The sequence below is a fragment of the Hermetia illucens genome, chromosome 3 (genome assembly GCF_905115235.1).
Source record: "Hermetia illucens chromosome 3, iHerIll2.2.curated.20191125, whole genome shotgun sequence".
In the NCBI taxonomy this organism is placed as follows: Eukaryota; Metazoa; Arthropoda; class Insecta; order Diptera; family Stratiomyidae; genus Hermetia; species Hermetia illucens.
The window spans coordinates 50,703,426-50,714,112 of record NC_051851.1 but is presented as its reverse complement, the minus strand read 5'-3'; positions in this window follow the sequence as shown (position 1 = coordinate 50,714,112).

Sequence of the window (10,687 nt, the reverse complement as noted above, 5' to 3'; positions counted from 1 at the left end):
CCGGAGTTCATCTCTTTGTATATTAAAGCTTATAAAGCTTATAGTCATCATCATCAACTACCATAACGGCTAAAAAATACTAACATGCATTATCGTGTGAATTAATTTTTTCAACTTAAGTATTATCAACTCAATAACGACATAACGACGATAAACATTAATGATTAATGCCTGTTAAGCTTGCAACACGTGTCCAGTTTGTTCGGGCAGGCTTTGACACTGATGTGTTCGTAAGTGTGTCGGCTAATTTAAAAAAGAAACAAAATTAATAAATTTGTTTTTGGATGTTTTTGATCATGTAGTGTGCTTCTGCAAACATAGGCTGAATCCCTACGATCAGTCCTGTTGGTTTACATTGTAGGTGTTATCAGGTCCTGTTTGGACTGCTAGCCTGCCGGATTTCAAGGGACAAAGAATTACAACAACGACCTGTTAATATGAACTTTTGTGAGAGGTTGGAACAGAAAATTCTCACACATGGAGTGGGAAATACCGCTCCACATTGCTTTTATAGGGTGGTCAACAAGTATTCAAAATAGAGAGTGTCATTTTTTTTCAACCAAGTATAGGCAGTTTGGGTGTCAAATGAAAGATCCTGATTACCTTCAATTCCTTACGCTGCTTGATCTGCTTCTACAATTTCACGTAGCCGACGACCTGAGTAACGGCCGAAGAAAGAGCATTTTTAACGGAGATTAATGCCCACCAATATTTTTAAAGAAACTGTTCAGGATGTCTGTTGTGCCAATAGGAAGATTCTAAATTTGAAAAATAGTCTATACCCTTCACTATCCTTTGGAAATAAAGAGATCTTTTCTTGAAGCGATAATAGTGACTTTTGTGTGAGGGGCTCAAACTATTTAGATGTACAGCATGCTTACCAGAATATGTCTATTTCAGCAAACCACGATGAATATTGAATAATTCATGAATATTGAAGTTTCTAATGTTCCAATGTGCAGAAGTAATTGCCTTTAGTATCTTAGACTGCAGTCTTTGAAGAATTCCAATGTTGGTTGTGCAAACAGATCTCCAAAGATGTGAATCATAAGTCCAAATTGGCTTTATCGCTGCTTTGAATTTCAAGCGCAGCTAGGAAAATTTGTTAAGTACCCAGTGTAAGTTTATGAATCTCAGTCTTAATACGTTTTTTCCAAGAAAGCTTGGTGTATTGCTAGGTGTTTTATGTCTTTAGACTAAGGAATGCATATGTCCTTAAGCTTAACTGAGGCTTGTTTCGTTAGCTTTAATTATCCAGTAGGTCAATCAAAGATCAGCTTTTTTTGGTTAATAGCTGATCTCCTTCCGATATATATGACTCGAGAAATTTAGGAGTATTCGTAGGTTGCTTTTGCTTGACTTTGTAGATGATACTTTCATGCTAGACCTTTACCAAATATTTGTGCAACAACCTTCCAAAACAAGGCTTATCTCGTAGTCTAACCGATTAACTTCCTTGTTTTCTTCTGAGCCAGAGCTGTTGAGAATCAGTAACTTCGCTTTCGTTGAATTATTGTGGCAGCTTAGATTTTAGGAGTTTCTCGAATATTCTTGATTTTGAAGAGAGCAGCAGCCTTATGAGTCTGTAGAGCATGATAAGCGTTACATTTTTATCTTTTTACGAATTCATCGCTACTTGTGATGATTTCGTGGATTTTGAAAAGTATCCAAAGCGAAAGATTCCATTAAATATATGTTATAGTTAAATGATGGCCGGGCTTGGCAGTCCTTGGTTCACATAATAATAATCGTTGGCGCGACACTCCAATGGGATCTCGGCCTTGAAGTGTGTTAGAGGACTTCATTCAGGCAATGTGATCAGCATTGCGCTCGCGCATGACTATTATCCTGACTTTAGTCAAATACTCATTCACAGCTAAGTTGACTGGTATCCGATAGCTAGTCACGATACAAATCTCTCTGCCATCAGTGAGACTTGAACCGCGACGTTCCTCAAGGACAGCTTAGCGCTCTAACCATTTAGCTATTCAGACGGGTTTATACTGAGTTACAACAAATTGAAACAAAATTGTCAATCCCCGCCTCAAGCACGTTCCTAGCCGACGTATACGATCTAGCTTATCAACTAGGATACCTAAACAGGGGCCTATGTAGATATAGCTACCAGAACCGAGGTAGAGTTGGCAAGGATACCTAAAAAAATCGAGAAAGGCAAAAGGAGAGCTTCAGATATCAAGTGCTGGAACTTTTGGCGGCAAGTAAACCAATTCCAAGGGGTTTATATGTAATGATTGGGGTGAGTCGCTAGCAGGAGGCATTATATTTAATTTCTTAACCTTGAATCTTAAAGTTAGAGTAGATCGCTCAACAAATTTCTTTAGAAAAAGCTCAATGCTCCTTAGATTATCAGCCAATATGTCCGTCAAGGCGGAAAAGAAGTAGTGGGGAAATATAAATGAATTCCTGGATGACAAGGAAAGAAAAATGACTGTGTAGTAGCAGCATTGATTACACTTGACAATGAAGGAATACAACATAGTTCTAAAAATGATTAAGAATAGGAAATACATTCTTTAAACAAAATGGGCCAAGACAAAAGCATCAGGCTGTGTGCTTCAAAATGAAAAAGGCTAAGAGAAGCAGGAGGCATTGGAAGGAAAGTCAATTAAGAATCACAAGTAGTGTTTCTTCGAAATATCCTCCACCTCAGGCTAGTTCTAGATTGCCATTTTTTTAGCAAAGGGATAGTTTAGAGACCAGCGTTCTAACGTTCTTATGAACGCTCGGGCAGTCCCAAAGTGGATTGTAGTGTCTAGTCAACGATGACTCCAGTGTATCGCATGTGTATGCGGTGGGGCGATCTTAAGACACTCCTGTCAACACCGATCAATGAACGTATCCAACGGAAAGACTGACAGCCAGGGAAGAGCGCGAGCTGCCATGAAGGTGATCTTCCCATTCCGTTGCTTGTCGTTGCCGAAGAAAGTGGAATAATAGATAGAAAGTGGAATACAAGTGAACTTGAAGATAAAAATTATCCATCAGAAGAACTTATTCAAAGTTCTAATAGTTAAAAGCCATTTTATAATACAGTACAAAACAATGCGAGTGGAAAATGAAGTAGACAATTGCTGATCCGACTGTTGAACAGAAAGTACCAATTCTGACTGATGTTTGTAATATTGTCAAAAGTAAACTGATAAATTCCGCAGCTCAAATTAACAAGGTCGTTAATAAAAAGAATAGCCCAGTCGTAATTAACTGTGCAACAATTATTAAGGTAAAGAAGCAGTAATTCTACACCCAATAGGATTTCTTTTCACAACAATATCTTGCAAACATGCTAGCAAAGGTAATGTTTACAAACAACTTAACAAACAACGGAACCTGCCCGCTAATCCACAAAGATATCCAGCCACTGAATACTTTCATAATTGCTCATGAAGACGATGAGAAGTAGAGTTTTGTGAGGAATCTAGAAATGTTCCGGCCGAAAACTATAAAGTGTTTAGCGAGATGTATCACACATGTCCTGGATATTTGAACGATCTGCTTGAGATATCACTAAGAAAGCATCCAAGGAGAAGAGATAGGTTTTCCTTCGTACAATATTATGTCCATACAACATCCTCAAACTACATGAAAATGCATTTAAAGTTTGTCATTAAGAAAATTGTTTGTGGGCTCTTAATATCCTAAAGGCATCATAAAATATCCGAATGCTATCCCCAAAGCTCGAAAATCGACATGTGAAGGTAGAGTATATAGTTTATGGCTTGGTCACTTCTTGTACACAGTACACAGGCGTACGTTTGCTCGAGTATGGAAACTTATAAGGATATTTCAGCATCTTTTCCTTTATTTCATTCCGAGAGGTGACATTATTGACGATTAGGACTATAACTAACCCAGTAAAAGTCATCGTGTTTTCGTACGATATTGCCGTAAAATATTTATAGCGTAGGTACTTAATGAATTTTTCTTGTGACTTAATGATACGATATTATGAAGGAAACGAGGTGATTACTTTCCATTCGCAGACTCTGAATAAGGGAAAAATTATGATTGGGTTCTTAAAAGTGAGCAATAATTGAGAGACGGGGAGAGATGTCTATTATATTTTTATGACAATTCTTATATATGAGGTCCAAGGAAAAGCGGAACGTCTAGATCCAGTTATTCAAATAAAATCACCTAATTGAACATATGAATGGGGGCTAATAGAAATTATATTAACATAGAATTTTATTATATGTTCTAATATTCGGGAAATTTTCTTTTCTCTTAATTGAAAATTTATCAATCTATAGAATACAGCAATGTTCAATGTCATTAATAATAATTACAATGGATGCGGATTAGAGTGTAAGGTGCGGATAACTGTTTTGTTCATTGCCAAGAACTGACTGCAAACCAACATTTACATAATGCTAACACACCAACTTAAAATTCCTCATATTTTCCACAGGTGCTCTCAAGGGATATACAATTTACTAGGCTCTTGACTGTTGTCGATAGAAGCTAAACAAATCTTTGATTCATCATATTTTGTATTAAGACAGTAAATTTCTATAAATATATATAGTAGGTACAATTAAACCCTTACAATTTTTTCAGGACAAAAATTAATCGCAGCGGCTAAAAAAATTTATATTTTCCTTTCCTATTATTTTCCTATAGTTTTTAACAGTTAAGAAAGAACTTCAAATTTACAAAATAAAATATTAAAACAAAGGGACTATTTCCTTTATAAAATGTTTTAGAAAATAAAGTACTCTTAAAAACCACTGTCCAAATTTAAGAAAGAGGCAACAAGGCGAGGGAGAGGCGACTCATCAACCGCTGCTTCACCTTTGCCTCACTACGGAAGATGAATAGCAATGGTGACCACTTTCTACCTAGTTCTCTCGTAGAAGCACAGAGAGAACATTGCTTCAATTTGATGTCCGTGTTGACATGAAAGGTGGCCAACGAATAAATTCCCGTCGTCTTTCTGAAAAAAAGCAAACGAACGTTTTGAAAAGAGATTACTGGAAGTAATGGCTATCGCTCACCACTTACATTTTCCCATCTTCCGCACAGCATTAAGATACTGAGTAGGAAAATGTAAAGACTTTTGAGGTTATTTATGAGCCAACCCAAATTCTAGGTTTTGTAAGAGTAAAAATGCTGCCCAGTCAAGCTGTACGGCTATATGGCTTGAGAAATTCAAAAGTCAAAATTTCAAATAGCGGTCATTTTTCTCGAGCAAGTCTTTTCATAAACAAGTCGGAAAACTAGCAGCTAAGTGTTTCATGTATAAAGATTTAAGTGGGCATTTGCCCCGTTTGTACCCAGATCGTAATGTTTATTCATTTCATTTGTCAGATCATTCACGTTAGTATGATTCTGATATTCAAAGTTCTAGAATAACAGAAATTTGCACAAAAGTGACAGCGTTGACCTATCATAACTCTTTTAGTAATAGCATGATCACCAAACTTAGCAGTATCATATATGTATAGTATAGCCTATATTACCGCAAAAGTTGATGATTCTAGTATAAACTTAAGGGCGGTTCCCAGTCAATTTCTAGAAAATATACTTTTAATAAATATATGAATATGGTGACATATTCATATTAACTTTTTTGAAACAGGTATCGGTATGGAGAGTATTTTCAGGGCTAGCTACTATTTAGGTTGGGTGGTTTCTGAGAATGGGTCCTTAAGTAACTACATCTTTTCAGACCCCGCATTGCTTCCCTTTACATCCAGTATCAAAACTGACACCGGTTTCGAGAAGTACTAATCAAGACCTTTGATTTGAGCTACATGACTCTACTATGGGGACCAGTATTCGCTTTTTAGTACCAAAACTACTTAATTTAGTACCTTTTGCAGTTCATCAATATTTTTTCTCACTTTCAGTACCTTTTTAATTAAATAGGTACTTGTCAGTACTTTTCAACAGCAACTCAAACGGAGTTAATATTTGGCGATATCAAATTATGCTGAATAATAAAATGACCCAAAAGTTGAACTGGTGATGTTACGCTTCTTGCGGCTGTTTCGTAAAATAGCTTAAAATTTCCGTAAAATAACGAAAATCAAGTAGCGGCTTCGGTGAATATAACCAACGACATTGTTAATGATATAAAATAGCAAACTAAATTGGGCGTGAAGTGGAATGATCCACTGCGGAAGCTGGCAGTTCAAAAACACTGCAATGTCATCCACATAAAGGTTCAAGTCATTCACATAAAAGCGCCACGACACTGACTGGAGAAAAGACTTTACTTCCGAAAATAACCGAGAAAGCAGCCCTCCATTGTGAAAAAGCGTGGTATGAAAATCTGGGATATTTAGTTTAGTAGTCTGATAAAAGTAAATACAACCTGTTTGGGGTTTGTAATTACCTTACAGCTGTAATTGAATTATTATTATTATTCTGTTAAGGGAAAGTTGCACCGCGTCCTTGAAGAACTATTGTGCCCCTTTTACTGGTTATAGTGTACCTATTGATCATAGTATCTCAAGCAGGCCTATAACCGTTAAGAACTTTAGTATGTTCCCTACTTCTAGATCTTTCAGCTTTGCATCTAGTATTAAGTGTTCTCTCAGATGCCTCGACCTACTTTGCACAAGTGCCGGACACTGTCCCAGGACGTGTATAGAGGGTTCGTCCTCCTCCTCACAAAGCCCGCAGCCAGTGTCTGTAGATATCCCTAGCTTCCCTAGGTGATAGTTTAGCCGATAATGACCAGTGAGAATTCCCACTATGATTCGGAGGTTCTTTTTGGTGAGATTTAAGCAATCCTTTGTGCGTATGGGTTCGTATCCCCCAATAAGCACCCTGGACTGCTCCATCCCCGGTAGGCCCGCCCAGTATAGTTCCCTCAACCGTTCCTCTTCATTTCTTAGATTCATAGCCATGAAACCTTTTCCGATTCCACAGAAGGGTTCTGGCCCGTGTAAAGCCGTCCCTGCTCCCTTCTTAGCTAGTTCGTCCGCTGCCTCGTTGCCTTCCAACCCAACATGGCCTGGAACCCAAAGTATCCAGACCTTGTTGGACGGGCCGAGTGTATTCAGTCTCTCATGGCATTCCCATACCAGTTTAGAGTTCACCTGGTTGGACCTAAGTGCCTTGATTGCTGCTTGGCTATCGGTGAGAATAGCTATGTTTTGCCCCCTTTGCAGATTAAAAGCCAGAGCTGAAATATTTGTTTTGAAAATGATGGGGTCCTAAGTCCGCATCAACTTAATGCTGGCCCGGACCAAATGGGGGGCAACTTACTCCCTCTTTCCTTGTCCACGGAACCCTCGCTTAGGGCTTGCACCCAAACTTTTTAAAAAAAAGTCAAGCGACGAAGGCTTTACGGTTTCTTACCAGGGCAAAGGCAAATCGTCAGACGCTGCCTCACCTCTGCCCTGGGAGCAGCGTGACCGTAGCGGCTCGCAGATGTTGAATGCTCCTTTATATAATTCGTAGAACACGACATGCCTACGAATTATATTGAGCGCAAATCCGCCTTTGTGACCAGATCTTGGCCAGAGCTGAAATAATAAGCTTTGTTTGCACTGATGAAGGGAACAAGTGGTTCCCGAAATATCGGTATTTGCAAGAATAAATACCCACACCAACGAAAAAGAAACAACAAGTTTTATTATTTCAATACCCTTACTATTATCAATCCACTGACTGTTTGTCTCTCACAAGCGCTTTACTCGAAATTGGCTATACCTATACTGACACGTGAACTAGTGGAAACTTTGGCGTATCCTCAATCATGCAGCGGCTGGCATAATTCTACTTCTACAGCGCTCCATATGTGCGAAAAAGGGCTGCAAACGACTTCCTCCGAATATAACAATATGAGGTATCAAATTTGCGATCTTAATTAATATTATCCGAAGTGTACACGGCCATGAGAGAATTCGGGACCGCAACGAAATTGATAACCAATGTGCGAAGCCAGATAAAAGCAGTAGGATCACTCTCGAGACCGTGACAATGACGATGTTGATATCATGGGAAGAATAACTCGAGATATACAGTCTACCTTTATCCAGATCGGGCAGGCGGCGCGAGATCTTGGGCTGCACAGTAATGAAGGCAAGACGAAATACATAGTGGCAACGTCAGCACCAAAAATGAAAGAACGAACAACACCGAATCGCACTGGTCAAACGGGAAGAATAAAGAGAGGAGACTACTATTTTGGGACCGTTGAAAATTTCTCCTATCTAGGATCGGAAATCACAACCAATAATAGCTATGACGGTGAAATCCGCGCATATTTCAGCTTACAAAACTGGTATAAAACGTCTATAAGCGATACCATGACCGTGTGGTTGTAGATAAAAATCCGGCTTAACTGCGGTGGGTGGGTTACCTACTCCATATGGATGACAATGATCCAGCCCGGAAGACGCAAGACAGCTTTTAGGGATGTCGAATTGGTGGACCTCGGCTTGAAACCGGGATGTCTAGAGTTCTTTTTTCAGGCAGGCCTAGACCGGATACCGCTTGTTATGTCGTTGATGATGATGAAGAAGGTACTAGTTTTGTCATTGCCTGTCAAAGCAGGGAAGTGAAATATTGGGATTGAGAGCTAAGAATGCAATTATTCCTTCAAGATTAAACCCTCCAAGATATAAATATTTTTAAACAAACATTACCGTATGATATTCAATATATATGCCATATATATATGTGCGCATCTAAATCGATCTAACGCAATTCTACATATCTCTATTTTACCCCGTACTTAAAAGCATACATATGTTAATAATAGTTAGATTACGTTCCATGTGTCCTCTATTATGACCTAAAGTACAACCAAATTGTACTTCTTGGATTAACTTAAGGAAGGTTTGAATTTTTTCAGATTTTTCGGTTGAGTAGATACTAAGAACCAGCCCCATTTCACATTTGAGGGCACACTCCCTTGTGTTTCATGCAATATGAAAAATAAGATCAGTTGCGAAAAGTTCAAGTGAATCCCTTTCATTTGATACCCTACACCACTTTATTTGACGAAAAAATATGTTCACCTCACTTTCGTATATTTGGGGAGGCCCCCTTAATCTCCCACGGACCAAATGAAACCCCGGATATCGTCCTGAAAGTGGCAGCCAGGACAGCACCAAGTATGCTTGCCCAATTTTTTACGGTATGCTTTGGAGAAGGAGAATTGCCCCAGCAATGAAAGCTAGATAAGCTGATACTTGTTCCGAAGCCAGGTAAACCGTGTCAACCGGTATGCTTGGTCAATACCATTGGTAGACTATTTGAACGATTAATATACAACAAACGGCTCGAAGGAAGGCTTTCTGACAAGCAATTCGGCTTTTTTAAGGGGTGGGGACGAAATCAACATGGTGACTGGCCTGGCTCGGGCTGGATACAAGATGACAAATGTTGCACAATGGTGACTCTCGATGTAAAAAAATACGTTTAACACTGCAAAATGGACGAAAATCGGAGATGCTCTAACCGGACTACAGGGTTCTGTCTTAGGTCCCTTACCGTGATTAATTATGTACGATGGCGTGTTGACGCCACATCTTCCAAACAGCGTGACAGCTATTGGCTTTGCGATGATATGGGGATAACAGTAATTGGAAAACGCTTAGACAATATCGAGATCTACGCAAATGAAGCGGTATGGGAGATCAGTTCCTGGTTGAAAAAATCTGGCCTATAACTTGCTGAACATAAAACGGAACTTGAACTAATCAGCAAAAGAAAAAAGGGCACAACCTTAAAAAAGAAAACAAACAATTTACTCCCAACCATCGCTTAAATACTTAAGAGTACTGATTGACAAAAGGCTAAACTTTCAAAAGCGCACTGAACATTGGTGGACTAAGACAAAGTCGACGTCGTTTTATTCCAAGGGTAATTGCATATCTTATTTCAAGGGTAACTGCATTGCGGCAGCCAGCAGTGGGGTTGAACCTTTCCACATTCCAACGATGTAAAACATAAAACCTTAAAAACTGCAAAGATATAAACAACACAGCGTGATATTGAAAACTTTGGTGAAAATCCTACTATTATTAGTGTTTGGGATATAGAGAGATTACATCAACTTGATATTGGACCAGACCAAATGGAGAGCAACTTACTCTCGGGTTTTTTCGGGCCGCGGATCCCTCGTTTAGGGCATGGCCCCAAGCATTTAAAAATAGGCACCAACGGTTTCGTCCAGGGCAGAGGCAACTCATCAGACGCTGCCTCACCTCTGCCTTGGGAGTAGCATGACCATAAGGTTGTCGCGCGGCAGGATCTGCAGCATTCGAAATTTATTTCGAATGTTGCGGATGCGGACGGGTAGATGGCGCGGAACTCTCCACTCACTCATTTTAGAACTCACCAAGGGAGTGGAGAATTAGCGGTGAGAAAATGCCGTTGGTTGGGACAGTAAGGACCGCATGGAAATAGGCCGGTCTCTTCGGTCTCCAACCGCGGCGGTGAACACACCTTCAAACGTTTGATTTCTTAAAAGCTACAATAATTACAATAATTTGTGACTTTGTCGATTCAAAAACAAACGGCTTTTGTAATATGCCCATGTTCGCGGCATAAATAACACGGTCGGAATTCTATCGATTCGTTGGACATATTAAAACAACCGTTAAAGTGGTGACCCCGACGCTCGAATTCACACCAGCGCCACCGCCGAGGAGAACCCCAAGGCCATCAAGTCTGGTGATTCCGCCATCGTCATCCTCGTCCCAAC